This window comes from Sturnus vulgaris, chromosome 4 (genome assembly GCF_052056855.1).
Source record: "Sturnus vulgaris isolate bStuVul1 chromosome 4, bStuVul1.hap1, whole genome shotgun sequence".
NCBI lineage: Eukaryota > Metazoa > Chordata > Aves > Passeriformes > Sturnidae > Sturnus > Sturnus vulgaris.
Genome location: NC_142246.1, coordinates 69759715 through 69779255, shown reverse-complemented (window position 1 = coordinate 69779255; position 19541 = coordinate 69759715). Strand labels below are relative to the sequence as shown.

The 19541-nt window shown below is 38.6% G+C and overlaps 1 long non-coding RNA gene across 1 annotated transcript in view; it reads left to right on the top strand.

Moving 5' to 3' along the window:
* The first annotated feature begins 4851 nt into the window (after positions 1-4851).
* LOC106864013 (uncharacterized) overlaps positions 4852-19541 on the top strand; it is a 32179-nt gene continuing 17489 nt past the window's right edge. The window contains exons 1-3 of the long non-coding RNA XR_015803438.1: positions 4852-5810; positions 5912-14951; positions 18420-18681. This is a non-coding gene — a long non-coding RNA (uncharacterized LOC106864013). The remainder of the gene's footprint in view (positions 5811-5911; positions 14952-18419; positions 18682-19541) is intronic.

The window sequence follows — 19541 nt, the reverse complement described above, 5'->3', positions numbered from 1 at the left end:
TTTACAGTCTCAGCTTGCATTGCACTTAACATGCTTCTTCAATATTTGATTTCCCTGACTAAATCCATAAAGCAAAGAAAGGAGAGATTAAAATAACAAGAACTACATTGACTCAAATTCAGCTCAAAGTTTATGCTGGATTCTGCTGTATGCTTTTAGCAGGGAAGCAAAAAGTTTGCTCTTCCCTCTTGTGAAAGGGTTGTGTCAGAACAGGACAGGCCCTGAGGGACTTGGCATGAAGAAGTGGTGGTATTGTGGTGGCAATTCTGTCAGACCTTCCCCTTCCCAGGAGTGTGCAGTCCTGTAGGTCAGAAGGCTTTTGGTAGGAAGGTTCCTGTCCACGTGAGTCTTCTGTAGGAATTCTGAGCAGGCTGGTTAGGAAGGAATAATTTATCTCGTTCTCATTTTAGAGGACTCTGATAACAAAAGCAAAGCATGTGGTTAGATTCAGATCTGGGCATGAATAATCTTTATTTCAATGTGCTCATTTTTGATATTGATCACAACACTGACCGGTAAACAGGGGAAGATGAACCAATTTTAGATGAAGTTTCTGCTGACTCCACTCGAAGGCCACAGCTATTCTTCCTGTTCCAGGAAAAGCATCCCTTTCCAGATGACTCCTGACAGTCCTCTTTCTTCAACTCAGGTGAAGACAAAACTGTGGTGTGGCAATAAAGTCTTGGTAATTTGATTAGAATTAATTTGTACCTATGTATAAAAGCCACGTGAAGATACAATCTGACAGAAATTCTGTGCTAAGATTGCAAAGCCCAGAATTTAAATGTTAGGAAATGTTTTATTCACAGCTGCCAACAGAACCTTAATTCAGATGCTTTTTGTGTTAAGATACAGTCTTTAATTGCATAATCACATACTATTTTTTCCACAGGACCTCTGTCTCACTCGGGGCACGGAACCTACAAGAGGGCCAAGTAGAGGTTATGCAGGCACACATAAATCTGCCACTTCCTAATTTAGCTGTCCTTGACTTTGCAACCTACATAATTTTGCTCTCAGAGAGATACGTATTATTTTCTTTTCTTAAACCATGATAGAGGCACTTTTCATAAATGGTTTCTTTTCGTGGGAAACTGTTGGATGTCAGCTTCCTAAAGGAGACATATTTAAGAAATGGATAATTCAGTAAACACAGCCTCTGTGCATTTTTAAACATGAATAGACTAACACTTCATTTGCTCTCAGCTTGGAGTGTCTCATGGTGTTTCAAGTGCTAAAAGATTTACTATGGTTTATGACTTAAATATTTCTAACTCAATTTGTCGTTTAGCACCAAACCCCCCTGTCCTGCAGCACACTCAAAGGCTAAAGGGCACCGATGCATTCTCCTGCTTAACTGCCCATGGATTGGAGCAGCTCTCATGACCTTTCTCTGGGGATCTTTTATGAAATTAATAATTAAAATGCAAGGCCTCAGGTCTGTATGTGAGTGTAATGCCTGAGGTAATTTTTATACATTAAACAGTTTTGCTTGAAAAGAATTATAATTTTGATTTTTCAGTCTACCTTGCTTCCAGTTTGTTCTTCTGCAAAGCATTGAGTGCATTTCCACTAAATTTCGTATAAATCTCATTTCAAAGTACATCTTAGTCTTTATGGCTGGATGCTCCATTTTAAAACATGCGAGTTCTGGCAGGTATGACCTGAGGTGCAAACATATAGATTTATTTGCTAAGAATAAGCTATTTAGCAGTGTAGCTTTGCTTATGGTTCCATCATTAAAATGCTGGCACACTACTGTTAAAAAAAGGATTGAAGCTACAGGTAGAATAAACAGGAAACAGAAACACAGATCAAAGGAATGAAGTGTGATGAGCACACTGTCATATCCAGTTCTCCAAACCTTGTAAACAGAAAATACCCAACCTTGACTTGCATTTACTTTTTAGAGCAACTTAACAGTTATCAGAAGGAGCCCTTCAGTCCAAGAAGATTGTGTTTAATAGGTGGCCAAGCCAGTGGGTTTGTAATCTGTAAAAATAATTTACTACCAGCTACTGGAACAATAATTATTGAGTGTAAAATGCATTTTAAGGCCTTTTTAGTGGCAGCTCCACAACTGATCCTATAGAGACTATTTTGAATCTAGGTTTTCATGCCTTCAGTAAAGGCAGGTTTTAAATGAGAATCCAGCTGTGGAACCCTGAAAACCTTCAATGCAGATACGTGCCTGGGCTGTGTAATAGATGAACAATCTGAGGCAACACTGAAAGAATCCATTTTTCCTTTTCCAATTTCTCCCCATCTGGGTTTACTAGATTACCCAACAAATATGAGTTAATATTCTATCTTGCAGAGAGCTCTCCTCATGTTTGGAGGAACTGTGGATTTCATAACAGTTTTATGAGTTTAGAGCTGCTTTTTGGAAATGTGTTTTTAAACAGAGGATGTGTTTTATCTTTTCTAGAACATATTTTCTTCATTTAACTGGCGTGGCTTCATAATTTTTTGAATCATTTAAGCAGTCTGGGTCTAGGGCCCAAATTGTGTTGACCTTAAATATAATCCTGGTGGAGTGAATGTTGAAATAGCAAAGAGAAGTTTAGTTTTGTGTTGAAGACCAGGGTCAGTGAGAAATATTTCAGCTGTTGCACTGTCCTGATTTAGAAGGCAAATGAAAAGCTTCTGTGCATCGCATTGATGTGTTGTGACTGAATGAGTGCAGATGCATCATGATCTGGAGTCTGCTAAACTTGTGCTTGGAAGACTGTGAGTAAATATATAAGGAAGAGTCTGTTCCCAGGAGAAGTCAAACACAGGTTCTGGAAAAGTCCCAGCAAATCACAAAAAAAAAAAATAATTATGCAACATTTACTGGTAGGACGTGGAACAAAACCAGACAATTTACCAGTTTATTTGGAGTATGGGAGCACCAGAGACATTAGTGGTTTTCACCAGTGTCAGGTCAGGAACTGGGCCCAAGAGTTGCCCTAAAGGCTCAGAAAAATGTGTCATAAAATTAATAATCTTTGTGGAAGATGCCTTTTATATTATGTTGGATATTTGAATTTTCTGTTTGGCTGCTCCTTGTTGCAGGGGACATAACAGGGAAGCACTGGACCAAGACCAAGGAAGAAGGACTACAGTAACTGACAATACCTAAGATCATATGCTCCTGCAGGACTGGAGATCCTTTTCAAGACAGCTGGGTTCCTGGGGAAAGTAGAATCTCAAATCTGTTACTACTGGTCAGCACCTAAGAAATAAAATTTCCAGTCGACAGGGGCAAAACAGGTGGAACACACAGCAGATCTGTGCTTCAGGCAGCCATTCCCAGCCTAGGTGGTATTTGGTATTTCTGCATTGTCCAGACATTAACCAGGTACAAAGCACAAATCTGTGCTTAGGATAGTTAGTCTACCTCAGCTTAAGGATTTGGTGTGAAAAACCTGCAGCACAACTCTTTTTTTTAAAATTGGGTGGAGTAGGAAGGGGAGGCAGTGTGTTCCTCATCTGAAATTTAATATTTGAAATTACTTCTAGTATTTGAAAAATTAATTGAATAATATTTTGGCAGTATTAGTCACCCATTTACACCAATTATTGATAAGGACTCAGCACGAATAAGGTCTTATTTTTCAAGCTGCTCTCTTGCTTGAAACAGAAATTTGATGTAGAGAAAATGTGGAGATTTTTGAAAGAGATCTAAAAACAATAGGGTCCTCCTGAAAAAACAAACAAACAAACAAAAGAAAAGCAGAATGGAATTTGTTCAGTTCCTTTAGAAGCACAGCCTCTGCCTTCAGAGCGTTCTCAACATTCTATATTCTTTCCAATTGCTAGCAAAACAAGGGAAAGGCTTTCCCAAGGGAAATCTGCTTAAGCCTGCTGCAATGTCTGTGAGGAGTATGGGTGCTGGTGGAGAGTGATACAGGGAGGAACTGTGCTGTCAACAACAGGAAGCTGGTGAAAAACGAGCGGTGCCCCTGGGGAGGTGAATGCAGAGCAGATGTCTCTAATTGTGAGTCACACTGTGACAACTGACAAGAGAAATTCTGCACTCTTGACACTTTAAAGATACCAAAAATACCAGAGAGCGCATTCCATGGCTTCTTGAAGACTTCCATATCGAGGTAGCTGGGGGGGAGAGCTCCATCTCCTCCTGTTTCCATCACTAAACAGCCCATAAAATTTGCTGTTGATAAGCTTCCAAGCAGCCAAGCATTCTAATACTTAGATAAGTCACTAATGTTAATAAAACCACTGAAGAAATAAGAAGGAAGAGGTGCAAAGGGGATTCATGTGCAGGGCAGCACCAGTTGCTTTAGATACTGATCCTTTCAATTAAGGGTGGTTCTGGATAAGAAAGGGGAAAGTAACATCCTTGTTTATAAGCCCTGTTAGATTTTGAAATGTCTCTCTTTTTTTCCCCTTTTTTTTTTTTTTTCATCTGGAATGACTGCAAGCATTTTCTTGATGTATTCCAATTTTTGTCCGGATACAGGATTGCAGATTTATATTGTGCTTCTTTAGTGGAGTTACAAAAAGTCAAGACCAGCAACCATTCATAGCTGGTTGCCAATTTTTTATTTTGGGATGAATGCCTGGCTTGGGTGGGTCTGCAGATGTCAACAGTGCTACTCCAGAAATGTGTTTTAGCTGCTTTATTTGCTCTCTTGATGCAACTGCTTTACTAACAGTAGTTTAATACCATGCTTGGGTAGTCTATCCCTTGAGCATGGCCAGGTTGTTTTGTGGGTACCAAAACAGCCTAAATCAACTCCTTAACTTGGAACTCTGTGACCATTGATATCTGACTGAGGCATTATTGTTATTTCTCCTTTGGTCCCATGCAAAATTTTTCCCCTGGATATCTGGGGAGGCGTGTATGTGTGTGTGTGTGTGAATTTCATAGTGTTGGAAATATCTTTGGGAGTGTCTTGTTCTGACTGGATTCAGATATCTGATATTTTGGCAGTCTCCACTGTTTTTCAGGTTGTTGATATTTGTGGAAGCTGCTAACAATGGAAAAGTGCATCTGGTCACTTGGGAAGGCACAACACTGCACAACTGTTCCTCCTACAGCTGCTGGGGTGCTGCTTCAGGATGGAGTTTCAAAGTTGGTGTTGGATAAATGGTCCTGCAGGGAGGTGGTGGGTTTGCTCAGGCAGGTCACACAGGTCAGAATCTCTCAGCTCACTTCAGTGTTTCTGGGTTGGAGTTATCTTTACCACTTTCTTTTATTATGATTTTGTTGTATGTTATACCAGTTAAGCCTCTGTGTATTTTGCAGTAGCTGTGGTAATCGTGTCATGTCACATTGCTTCATCTGGAAATCCCACTGATCTTCCCCTCTGCAGTGCTGTGTTACACTCCTGGGGTTTGACCACTGGGCCCTCCTTTGGTCCAGTTCTCGTGTGTCACTAATGCAGTTTGAGATGAGAATAATTTAAATTGCTGGGCGCTTTGGAACTGCTGTGCTGACATTTGACCAATTTGCCAGCAGATGTTTTATTAGAGGTCAGCTCCTATTGCCATTTAAAGACACTGTTACTCTGTGAAAATCCCAGGATTTACACTGATTGGAATTATTCTACTGAAATATTTGTGTTGTCACACTTGAGAGTTTTTAAGTTGTGTAACACCCCTCTACACTAGGTTACATTTTCTAAGATAATGAACCTTTTCCTGTATCCAGCTCACAAATATCTATGCAGATACACACATGTGAGCCTTCCAAAACATGCAAATCTCTGCCATCCTTCTGTGGCAACACCACTGCCAGACAAGCCAACTGCAATGCAAAGCCAAGGAGCAGGACTCAGGAAACCCCTCTACTTTTATGTTTGGTGAGAATTTCAAAGTTTGTCTCTTGTGGTGTTATTTTTTCCTGCTGATAGTAGAAGAAGAGCAAGAGCTGTGTGATATTTTTGTCTTGAATCCTTGGCAGGGATTTTGAGACCACAACTCTTCCGTGCTTCTTAAAGGCTTTCCCTGGGAGAAGTTGCAGGACGCGGCGGAATTTCTTTCTTCTTTGTATCTGTGTTGGCTAAAGCAGGACAGAAGAGCTTGAAAAGGCTCACCCTCCTCAAGGAACGCTATCTGATTCGTAAGCATTCCTAGAGGTTAAGGCTGGTGACTATCAAGAAAGCAAATACTTCACGCAAGGGTAAGTCCTCTAATTGTGTTTGTGTTGAATAACTGCCAGATCCCCATGTCAGGATGTCTGCAGTCACGGCTCTGATCTCACCATTCCTTCCTCGGTTGTTGCACAATTGTGTTGCATGTTTGTGGTATGGGAGAAAGTTGGAGAGCTGGGCTATGAAACCATCTCAGGGAAGGAAGCCATGTTTTATTTTAGTTGCTTGGTTTGGATAAAAGCCTGTAGGAGATGGAATAACATTAAAAAAACCCCATAATGCAGCCCATTCATGGAAAACAAACCTGGTTTTCTCTACAGATATGTGAAATATGAGGTTTGATAGCCAGGTTCAAAAAGGAAATGTCAATAAAAATGTGTTTGCTAGTGTAGTGGAAATCCTCACGTACCTATGTGTGAAGTTATTACTTGTTCTACCTGGACTCTCACCTGTGATTGCAAGGTCTGTTGGGGTCAGGCTTGTAAATCCAATAAGGGAACTTTTGAAAAACTGGTTATGAATCTGCTCCTCTGATGGATCACTTCAAGGTTCTGATGTGGCAGGGAAGTGAGACAAAACAGTCACACATAACATGCTACAAGAGAGGAAAGAAACTCAAAGATACTGCAATGAGCTCAGCAGGGGAGAGGGAAGGGAAGAACATCATAATTCCTTCTAGCCATGGCAGAAGAGTTTTGGAGACTCTCGGAACAAGCAAGGATTGAAAGCTACTCAGGTTACACAAACATTCATTCCTGAAAGAAGACAGAAGTTGCCTTAGTCACAGAAATGTTGATTAAAGGTAATATCTTGATTGGTCTCAGTACCATAAATCTTTTCTAGATAATAAAGCTGTGCATTACTCCTGTTTGGTTAGAACAAAGCAAATGTCACAGAGGTTTAATTTTAATACAGAAAAATAGTAAGGGGTTGAGTTAATCTATGGACCATCATGTCATCTCACATAATAAAATCTGGTCAGCTGGTAGCAGTGCTCCAGGAGGATGTCAGTTCCACTTCCTAAACCAGGAAGGAGAGAATTATCCAGAGCAATAAAGAGCTTGTACAAATAATACGAGGGAAATCAGAAGTTAATCTGAATACCAACTCACTCAATCTAATCAGTATGAATAGCTCCCTGCCAACTGCTCTGTTACCTGAAGCAGGGGTCAACTGATAAACATCAGCCAGTCCTCTCATTAAAAAAAACACAGCTAACAACCCCCCTTCATCTCCGAATCTCAAATTCCATCGTTCCCGATAAGCACTAACCAGTTCCTCATCTCTCATTTGCAGTTCATATCCTGAGCTACACAGATTTGCTGTTGGAGATAAGGATATGAGAAAGTAAAGCCATATTAATACACAAGTTGCAACCTGTGAGCCTCTCCGGGGCTGCCGTGCCTGGCGCTGGAAAGAGGGGGTCAGTGAGTCTGCACTGGGATTTGGGATCTGGCCACACTCTGGTTGTTCAGCCATCTTAGCCCAGATGAACACAGTCAAGGAAAACAGAATGAGCCACCTGGGTGGGGAAAGGGATGACTGGCAAAAGAGGGAGCAAGCAAGGAAGAATGGGAGCGAGAAGGACCCACTGTGTGTCTGGGAGCTGAGAGGGGGAAGAAGGATAGGGAGCTGTAAAACCAAATTTATGAAAGGTGTCACCCAGCTGCCATCACACCATGTAAACTACTTTTGGATTCTCATCCCATGCTCACCACTGTTAGATATTTGTCAAAGCTAAAGGCAAAACAACATTTTCTGCCTTTGCCTTTCAGCCTGTGTGAGGTTTCGGTGTCCTAAAAAACAGGTAACACCAATCAATGTTGGCATTCAGATGGCAGCCAGTAAAAGGTGGCTCCTGAATCAGTGTTCTGGGGTTTGAGTCAAACGTTCCTCTTCAACCATTTATCCAATGTTTTTCTAAATTTGTTGAAAGGTACAGAACTTGTCTTTTTTTTTGCTTTTCTTGGTAGCTGAGAGAAATAAGGGTTGAGTCAGCTGTACCACAATGCAGAATTCTTCTTTACGACAGGTTAGAGGCTTCCCAGAGAAAATCGCTCTTTTCCGTTCTGCAGACTTTGGTCCTTCATGTGTTTTAGATTTGCAGATAAACTAGTCAAAACTAATCAAAAGCAAAACAGAACACAACCAATATAAAATCCCCCAACAGACTTTTTAAAGGTCACTGACTCAACTATATTTAGTTTTAATATTTTTTTAATTTCAGAGTGTGGGAAGTAAGCAGGGGTTATTTCCGCCAGCAAACCAAGGTTTTCTTAGCCTGTTTTTTGGACTTCAGATTTAGCTGAAGTCAAATATTATGACCTGTAATAATCTGAGAACAATATGTCTTGTTTACACTCAAATTGCTATTCACTGTCACTTTACTTTTTAAGGGGAAAAAAATAAAGCCTGTTTTAATGAGCCACAGGTAAATTAAATTTAAGTCAGTTCTATGATTGAAGTCTTTGAGAGAAGCTGCCTGTAGCAGCTTATATATGCTTTTATTTATGGAGAGCCTACCCTCAAATCAGAAATAAATGAAAATTATTTCAGTGATATGTTTTCCTTTTGAAAAATTTCACTTTTGTCAAAGTGTGTAATATAAAGAAACCTATACAATGGATTAATTTCGATAATTATTTGAGGAAAATAGATGTACTCTGTCACATTATGTTTTTCTGTGAGTTATCACACATTTGTCTTTCCAAGTACATGCTCTCCCTTCCACTATTTACTTTTAATTTCAAAAGGGGGAATTAATGGGAGGAGAGGTTTCAGATTGTTATTTCATTTGAAATGCCTAGACAGTAATGAAATAAAATAACCTATGCATCCTTTAAAAGCCAGACACTTCCTATTGAAATGGAAATAAATCCCCCCTTCCCCATCTCTCAACCCTGTTCTACCCCAAAAAAGAAGAGAAAGAAAAAGAGAACAGGTGCAGTTAATGGGCCAGGCTAAAGTATCATGGGAGATTTTCAAAGCCACAGATGAATTTAGCTGCACCACTTCCGAGGGAAATAAATGAGTGTTGTTTACTTGGGTTTTCTGCAGTTTGAAATTATCCTCTCCAATGTAGGCTTTGGGGGAAAGTCCACTTGAAATAATTGTAGACATTTGGAATTGACATGTCAGCGCCACCTCATATGACAGGGACGAATGCCACCCATTCATACACGGATTTTCCACAGACAACCAGAACACCAGAGAAAATTGCCAAGCATTGCCAGTGAAAAGCAGGAATAGCCTTGCCTTACAATTCCACTCTTTATTTTGTTACTTTTTCAAAATTGTCTCTGAGTGGGGAACAAGGTCTGGGCATTTGTCTCAGGCAGACAACTTTATATCTTCTTTTTCTTTGGTTTTAGCAGAACCTTTCCTCCTACCTACACTCCCTGTTGTATTTGTTTATCTAAAATTCTCCTGGAAAATTATGAGTTTATGAAAATGTAACTTGTCTTGATTCTATGAAATTAATAAATTATTAATTAAGAAGTCTTTCAATCCCACATACCCGTACTCCAAATATATACATGCACTGAGACATATACGTTGAATCTATTAAAAAACAACTTTCAGGAACTTTGGACAAAACTGTACATTTAATACACAATCTGCTTTATTAATGGGTAACTTTCTCATCTCTGGATCTAAATCACCCGTTGTGCTGATTCAAACCCACACCAAATTAATTTAAATGGATTTTATCTGTGATCTTATTTTAAAACCTTAGTTCTCTGCAAGGCCTACCTTTTTGTAAAGTCACTGTGGAAACACAGTGGAAACTGTTTATTGAAGTGCTAATGGCTTATCCTAATTTCCATAAGGGACCCTTTTTCCTTCATGCATTCTAACTTTAATTGACCATTATCTTGTTTTACATTCAGTATTTAAAAATTGTTTTGGCAAAGTGGCTGAATAGTCAAAATACAAATTACCTTTCTTGCACTGTTTTTTTCCTTATTTTTATTTTTCATGGAATACCTTTCATGCTTTCTTCCTTACATTGACCCACTGCAGGTCAATTCAAAGCAAGAACCACATTATTTCTTTTGTTCTAATGACTCACTTCAGTTAGGAACAAACTCTGTTGTGTTAGTTGTTCCTTCTAAGATACTATCATACACTGCATTCCAACATAATAGTAGCTTTTAATTCAAAATCATAGAAAAAAAAAGGATTGAAAATAATCCATAGGTAATGGAGCAAGCTACTGTCGAATCATCCTCAGGTCTGGATTCATCTGTGTGTTTTTCTACAGATTGGGGGGATTTTTTTGTATTTTTTTTAAAGACAGTTTTTAATGCTTGAACAAATCTCTTTTTCTTCCCTTCGGTAATGTGGTTAACTGTCTGGAATGTGAGCCACTGGAAATTCTTCCCCACAGAAGAATCTCCATTAAGCTTTCAAACGGAGTTACTTCATCCCCACAGCTGCATGGATAGAAGGCTTTCTAGTGCCTAAATACTTACTGTATATGTCATCCTTAAATTTATTTTTTTTTTCCCAGCCAGAGCTTTGGGAGCAGGTGCTAGCCTTTTGCTTCCTTTCTGCTTCCTCTGTGGGGAACGGGCTGGAAAGAGCCAACTAATTAGAAAATTCTACAGGGAAATTAATTCTGCAAACAGCTGAGGAATGGCATTTCAGTATAATGCTCACTTTGTCTGTCAGCAGAGCGCTGGTTGGCTTCACAAGTGGCAGCTCTCCCAGATGTTAAACATGTTGTGATGAGACCAGAACTGCATCATATGTTGCCTGTTTACTGAAAGTCGTGGTGCTCTGGAAGAGTAAATACATTGAAACCAACTTCTGGGACGTGCTGTGATGTGTCACAAGGCAGCAGCATGGGTTTTTTTACATATTCTTGAAGCGTAGCAATGAACCAAATCGTTTTTAGAGAGCTTAGTTCCGAATGTTGCCTTTGCTTTCATGTAGGGCTGGGGGCTTGGAGAAGGAGGGTGTGAGGAGCCTCACTAAACCACTCTGTGTGAAGGCCGGGCTTGTCAAAGTGTGCTGTGCACTTTGGAAAATGTGTGCAGCTCTGTGACATGTGTGAGCAAACCCCTCACTTACCCAGCTGGCTGAGGAGAGCCAGCTCTGCATCCACAGGCTTCCCTCTTCGGGGGCACTGGGGACAGAAAAATGCAGCACAGGGGCCTTGGAAGGAGCCTCTTCTGAGATGTTCATGGAAACAACACTTAGTGAAGATGATGACAAACTCCTCGTGTCTCTGAGATCTCACCAGTATCTGGTTTGGTCACCTTGGTACTTCTTACTTGTGGACAAAACCCCAGCCACTTGCATTACCTAATGTGATGTGCCTGTTTCTCAGCTCACTTCTTGTGGCAGACCTCTGTGACCCTGAAGCCCAATGCTCCTCCAGCCACATTCCTCATCTGTTCCTTCCACAGCCTCCAAATTTCCCTCCAGGAACCCTCAGGAGCAGAATTCTCACGCACATTGCTCCCAGATTGACATGGCATCCCTTCTGAGCTGCCAGGACATGGCCCTGGGCTCTGTTTTAGTATTCAGCTATGCACAAGTGGCCCTCTCTCTCCAGATGTCTGGGAATTTGCCCTGATTTAACATTGGAAGAGTAACTTGTGAGTTCCTATTGAGTAATACAGAGCTGCTTTCTTATCTTTTTGGTCTCAACATGATGTTGAAGCTTGGAGTGCTCTGAACACCTCTTTGTGATGGTTCATTTTTCAGGTATCTTACTCTGCCTCAGTGGCTCTTGTATTCTTGAGCTCTCTTTTATACTCTATGTCATAAATCTCTAAATGCTTTTCCTTCCTCTGTCTCCTATGAACTAATTTTTCTTATCTATGAATATAAAAATAGGACATCATGGAGATATGTTGTTTTTCTGCAGCTGAGGACTTTCCAAAGCATTTTTCTTTGTCTTAATGTGATTGACTGTAGCAGGACTTGACTTTTTTTCGACCTTGATATTTTGGCCATGCTCATGTTGATATGTGATCATCTTCCAGCATGAAGCACTAACTAAAGGACTTTGACTTCGAAAGAGTCATTTTCACAGATGAAGATCATGCTTGCAGAAGAAAATAATAGCATTCCATCTTTGTCTTTAATAAAAATCAAGCCAGTTTCTATATTTTCTAAATTTACTTCAGCTGTTAGCAATTACAGTTTTCCTAATGAGATTTAATTGCTTAAGAAACCATTGAAATGAAATCTCAGCTAAATATTAACATCTCTCCCTTATCTAATTCATAATTTGAAAACATTCATTGCATGCTTTAACTGCTTTCTATAGATGCATACATTAACAAATTGGAAGGACTAAAAAGCATCTATCTCCAAAAGAGAGGTGCATGGACTTTTGGATGTGAGCAACTGGAATCTAAAATCTCTTTGCTCTAGAAGGATCCTAATGTCACACATAGAAGATTTATTCTGCAGTCACATTTTCTGAATTAATTGACTTTTTAATTTTGAGGTCCTAAATGCATCATTGCCTGGCAGTTTTCCAAAGTGCATTGTGATATAATGATGCCTGCATTATTGAAGTTTGTCAAGTGGTTCGTGCTTAACATGGGGAGCTGTTTGCACTTAAAACAAGAACCAAATGAAATTATTGAATATTATTATCACATATTCTTCCCAGAATTACATTTTTTATTACGGTGTTCTTAATAATTGCAGGAACATTTGGCAGCTGAAATTTCTAAAGTGATTGTCAAAAAAGAAATAAAATGGAAAATGGGAAATAAAATGTGCTATTTATTGCAGGTCAAGATAGATTGCCTTTATATTCTACCTAGATAAAAGTTCTTAGTGATTTAATTTTCTGTTTATTGTCATCCAGATGTTCAAAATACTGACCCAGCTGGTGTGGAAGTTTCATTTTTTCCAACTTATGATAATGAATTGAATCATAAAAAAAAATCATAAAACATCTCCATATTGCATCCATGGAGATTCATTAGGACGATTTGCACTAAATGGATTTTTACATGGAATGAATTTCTTTTCCAAAGTTCAACGAGAGTCAAGACTACATCCGTACACGTTTAGGAGCCAAAAATTGTAAGGAAAGGAGAAAACACATCTGTGTGTGGAAGTTCTTGAATAATTGCACTGTTTGTTTAATGATATAGCTGATGTTATGAGTGCTCCTGGAGAGTACAGCAGAGCTGGAGCAGCATGGATAAGGATGTTTTCCTTCAGGATAATGTGAAATGCTTTGTTTTGTCCTTGTGTGCTCAAGAGGACTGCATTTCCATTTTGGCTTCAAGAGATCTCCCCTTTTAAAACCTGAAATTATCTTTCAAAAAAGTAATGCTGGTTTAAGAAATTAAAACTTTTATTTATTTACTTATTTCCACTTCAAAGGAAAGTAGTTCACTCACCCAGTTTGGGAACAAAGCTACTCACTGAAGCTGATCGGAGTTTGCAAAGGGTTTTAGTAAGTCCAAGATTTCATTTTTCAATCAATTTTGTATTCATCAAGAAATTTCATTCATCTCTAGCTATAATGCTTTGGTTTGCAAGTTTGTTGGTTTTTTTTTTTTTTTTTTTTTTTTTTTTTAATGTATGTTTACCACCCATATTGCAAGAGTTAATAAATAAACCCGAATTGATTTATGACTTGTTTTGTTTGGACAAGTTTATGAATAGAAATGTTGTATAGGATTTAATTAAATTCTTTCTTTCCTCCAAGAATGCCATTATCCAAAACAAATTGAGAATTTTGTTCAGAAATTGTGCTCACACTTCGTAGTACTATGGATACTCTTGAGATAAACTGACATCTGGGGTAGATATTCATAAGGACAGTTTCCAAAGCTCAGAATGGAAACTTTTAAACTTCCATGCTGTCCTTAAGTTTTAATATATGCCTGGCTTAATACTGCATTTCAGTATTTACATAAATTCTGTATTTTGCATAACAGCTGCACCTCAGCAAATTGTAAACCTTTTCTTGATACATTTTGGCAGCAGCTGCAGGTAACATCCCTTGTTGAACTTCTAGATTGTTCACCGAGGTCAACATTCATCAAGCCTTTTGTCTACTACACTGTAAAGATTTTCCTCTATCTGCTCTGGAAATACAAGTGTTATTTTTCTCTCTGAAATCTCACCAATTTGTTATTTGTAGGCATGGCATGGAGGGATAAGGAGGCAGTGGGAGTGAGTCAATATTTTATTGTAATGACACTCTGGTGTTATTCCAGCCAGTCAGTTTTACCCCTAACCTGCTGACTGCAGTGCTATCCATGGCAGACTCTCAGAAATGAAAGGCTGCATTTTTTTTGCTTAATGTGATGTAGCACAGATGAAAGAAAAGGTAGATGGTTACACCAACTTTATTCTCTGACCAAAGAATCTGGCAGTTTAAAGCTGTGCCACCTCTCCCAAAGGCCAGGTGTGTACAGGGTGGACCTGTGTCCATCCTATTTATCAATATCCACAAGTACAAGAACCTAACTGTGCTGAGGATTAATCTAAGTGTGTTATCTAAACACTTGTATTTCATGGCCAGGAAACCATTCTGTTAAATTCATCTGAGAGCCTGCTGCCTCCATAAGAGGTTGGGGTGGCTGAGGGTATCAGGTCATGTCCTACATGGCTGAAAGAAAAAAAGTAATGGCATATGAATAAAAACCCAGAGATTTCCAGAAAAGACCTTGATTTTGTCGCCATAAGTAAATAAATGATTTTTTTACACACACAGATACATTAGGCCAGTACTGGCTGCTTCTGGAATCCTACCCTTAATACCAGCCTTCTTGCCTAAGTGCCAACCTGCTTGCCTTCTTTCCAATGTTGGAAAAAATCCCTGAAATCTCTGCCCCTCAGTCCCAAAACAGAAGAAAAGAGGTTAGTTTGTGGTTTTTTATTTGTTAGTTTGTGGATTTTTTTGGTAGGCCATCTAGAAAAAAAAAAATCAAGCGGAAATTAGATGAACATAAAATTATTTTTGACACATTTGGCATATGGTAGTGTTTTTAAGAAGTCTGCTCATGAACCCTGTTGTGTAAGCAGCCACTTGCTCAGTTTGAATCAGAGGATTTCTTGCCAGAAAGCAGAAAAAAAAGATCACCAGTTGGGGATTCATCCTTTCCACTTGTATTTTCTTTGCCTGTGATTCCCAATATGTTTGGTGGAAATGGCAATGTTGTACTTTTACAACAAAAGCACAGGATATTAAAGTGAAGCTATGAAAACAAATGCTTGAAAAGTTACATTCCTGGAAAAGAGAGACACAGAGAAGCTGACAGAGAAAGCTGATGCTCAGGAGTACACTAAGAACCTTCAGACGGCTGGTATTTATGGAAAACAAAGCACTTTTTTAGGAGTCTAAATTACACACTAAGCAACGGCCACAAACTTTTATTACATTCCAGGAAAAAGAGCAGGAAAAAAGAACATAAAATACTCAGAGTTATCTATACTAAATATTAGACTGGAAATTATATCCTGTCTTTCATGTTGTGGAAAAAACCCAAATCGTCTGTATTACTATCATTTTTAAAAAACTAGAAACACAATCTGGAAAGAAGTTTTTATGCTGGGCTGCTTTTTGGCTAGGTTGTTTCTGAGGAATTAAAAAGAGCTGAAAATCTCATATTTTGCATTGCATAAGCAATGATTCAATGAGTGACCAAATACCCATCATTCTGTTCCATTCATAAGATTATGCTATACATGGTCAGGTGGCATTTGTCCAGAAGCTGACACGTCCTTTCCTTGCTAAAAGCCTTGGTTTGGAATGGAAAGGAGTCAAGTACAGGAAGGAAATGACTATGGAAACTGTAAGAATTTGAGACCTGAGCTATCTTTCAGACACAACAAAACATTTCCTCCTGTTATCGGCAGGTATGTAATTACTGATCAGGCAAAAATGCCAAGAAATATTTCAAGAAGGTATTTGGCTTGTGGAAGCTAATTCTGCCATCAGAGTGCTTGTCAGACATAATCAGAGCATCATGCTGGCATATTTTTTCTTATATGAAGAGAAGTAAAAGGGGTAAATAGAGCTTGGGCTTTTACTGCCTGTTTCAAGGGACCCTACTGAATGTCTCTGCATCCTCAAAAGGTCCTTTATTAAAAGAAAGATAAGCTTCAAAGAACACTATTAAACTATTTTTTTTTCATTTAGATGGTAAGATTGTGATGGATGCACCTGATTATATTATCAGAGTCTAGGAATCTTAAGATCAATTCAGGTTCCAGAAAAATTCAAGCTATCCACAAGTTAAAATAATTTTCAAGTGCATCATGTGAAAGGCAATTAGAAGTACAGATGTGATGCTGATGCACAGAATTTTCCAAGTTATGTGAAGAAATTTAAGTGTGGCACTGATTGAGTTTAACTTTTGCACAATAACAGTTTCTTTCAGCTGGAAATTATGAAGTCAAGCATAAAACATTTGCATATCTAAAACATATTCTAGACTTTAAGCCACTTCAAATACAGCCATTTAAAATGACTCTTAAAATAATATATTGTACACAAGAATATTAAAATAACAACAGTATTCTTTTGCTAGAGGACAGAACAAACACACATAAATTAAAGTGTAGAATATTTACTCCACAGAAAGAAGAAAATGTGTTGGGCATGGATAATAGTTATTTAACTATGTTTTCAGTGGAAACCACCTCTTTCCTGAATCGAGCTGGTTGTTATTTGTTCCTGCATCCTCATAACTTAAAATGACCTTTAAGTGAAAGCAAATTTTAATTAACTACAATTTGATCAGTTAATATTTGAGGAGATCAGTTCTATCTGGAAGTAGTGCAGGGCTGAATCTGCAGAGAGCACATTTCTGGCTAGCACCACCCCTCACTTAAAGGCATCCTGCCAGCTAGCAGGGATTTTTGCTCCAGGATTAGGCACATCTCTTCCTTAATGAATGGAGGGGAAGAGCTAAATCAGCTCAGAGTAATGTCACTGGAGAGCAGCAGGCTGAACTCTTCCAGGGAAAACCAGCAAGATGTCAGCTGTATCCCTGAGAGTGAGGCATTTAACTCTATTTAGGTTTCTCTGCTGTGAATGAAACATGTCTAAACTGGCTAAAAGAAATCTCAGGACAATATTGAAATATTCAATATTCACCTGAGTGTTGACCTGAGGAGTGTTGTTGACCTGAGGAGTGTTGGTACCTTAGAAACTGCCAGGATTTCTGTAGCAATCCAGTAAATCAGTTCAATAAGTATTCAAACACAGCCACATATATATGGAGACAGAATATCCAGCCAGAGACCTATAAACATAATATTTCTTCATGTATACCATGAAGTAAACTTCTCAGCATATAGGGCAAATACTTCTGCTGTTTCAGGACTTACTTTTGTAAGTAAATCTGCACTTAATCCAGTTTAAAATTTTTAAGACAATGATCATGGAACCATGACTTTTCAGCCCTACTGACAAAGCCTGGAAGTCACTGAGTAGGTCGTGCAGATCTGTGTTTCCCTGAGGGCACAGACTGCTCAGTAAATCTGCTTGGTCTTCTCATTTATGCATTGAACTTCAAAAGTCAAAACAAAACAAGAAACCCAACCCCTAAAAACAAGTAGCTCTCCTGCTCAGAGGATGCTTGAGGGAGTTATTCCAGTTTGTTCTTTCTCCCACTTACCTTCTATGGGAGGAAATATTTGTGGAGGAAACAAACAGAAAAAAATCACAAAGATCCTGCCACACAGATTTCCTGATGTTATTCTACAGAGGATGAGACAAAAATTCTTTACTCAAATTCCTTTCTCCATGTAAACAGGGGGAAAAAATACTGTATTTTGTTGACATTTTGTTTTGCTCATTTGTTGTTATCTTCAAAACTATTCTATGAAGATACAATTTTTTAACCATGACTGGTGTGTTCAATAACAAAAACGATCCTTTGAGTATGCACTTGTAACGTGCTGAAATGTATTGTTTGCTAAGTGGCCTTATCTATAATTCAGAGAGTATTTGTGTGCTTTGGAAGATCACTTGGAAAAGTCTGTGAAAGGAAGTAATTTAGTTATTTGGCTGTATTAAGGATGAAATTAATTCAAGACGAATTAGAACTTCTACAGAAGTGACATGAAAAGAACCCAATAGCCAAAGTTCTTGGCTTTGGAAGAGGTAATTAGCCAGTACTGGAAGAGCCTTGATGAACATGCAATTGGATATCCATTAGTGGATCTAGAGGGGCAATTTGAGAAGGTGCTCACCCTAGTGAATTCTTGTAGCCTGTTTCAGTGACAAAATAGATTAATTTAAATTACTGCTTTAAATTATTCAGGGGCAGACTTCATTTCAGTTTGAGTCCATCTCTCCTCCCTCTTGTTGCTTCACAGCCATAAAAAACACAGAGATGCTGCAACCCAAGTACCCAAGTGAAGGCAAAGTTCCATCTGAGAATGCCTTGGGCTCCAGAAGGTTCAGGTTCACAGCATGAACTTTGAGACTGGATATTGAGAACACACTGGCTGGCAAGTCTTTGCTAAGTGAAGATAAAGATCACAAGCATTTGTTTCGAGTCATTTTTGGAGTAGTGATGAATCTGTGCAATTTTATTTTCACCTCAACAGGACATTGGAAGTTGCTAAGCTGTTTAATGTAGGTAACGTTATACTCTATGATAAAAATGATCCATTAGTGAGCTGAGTGACAAAAAGAGTGTGTCTAAAAAGAGTCTTAAGGATAGGCCAAGATTGTTTGCATTTATTTTAATGATATCCAAATGGTGTTCTAACTAAAGATGTTAATAATTACAATAAGCAATAAAACTCTAGAAAGAGTTAAATTTACTGGCAGGCTTTATTCTGCTTCAATGTTCTGTTTGACATAGTTCCATAACCTATTCTCTTCAAGAAATGCCAATTTGTTTTATTTTTAAAAATTTCTTCCATGTCTTAGCTGTGAGGAGAGACAGAGCATGGAAATTGTCAGGGATATATAACGTTTGCATTCACATGCTCATGGCTTTCCTTAGGGTGACTGAAAGGTCAAAGAAGATGCTACAGGAAACTTTCAAGCAACAATAAATATGGAAGTTATTCCAGAGGGTGGGACTGGTCCTCTGTTTATCTGGTACTAGAGGCACTTTAGTGGGCACCTGATTTGTAAGCATTATGAAATGATGGAATCATAGTGGCCTTATCCATCTCCTACCAAGAAATAAGCAGCACTAATAAACTTAATCCTCAACACAGTCCTGACAGTATTTCCAAGGGCTGCTTCAGAAAATATAAACACATTAAAGAATAACCAGAAACCCAATCTGCTCAGCAATCACAGATTTCTCATTTGTGTGTTGAAGACATAGCAACCCAAATTACCCTTGAAATGACTCTATTTATTCCAAGTCATACCCTTTTCCGAGCTGTATTTTTAGACAACTTCATACTAGTAGTACAAGACCTTGTTCCAGACAAGGACTTAACTTGGGTTTATGTTAACATATAATTTGTAAAAGT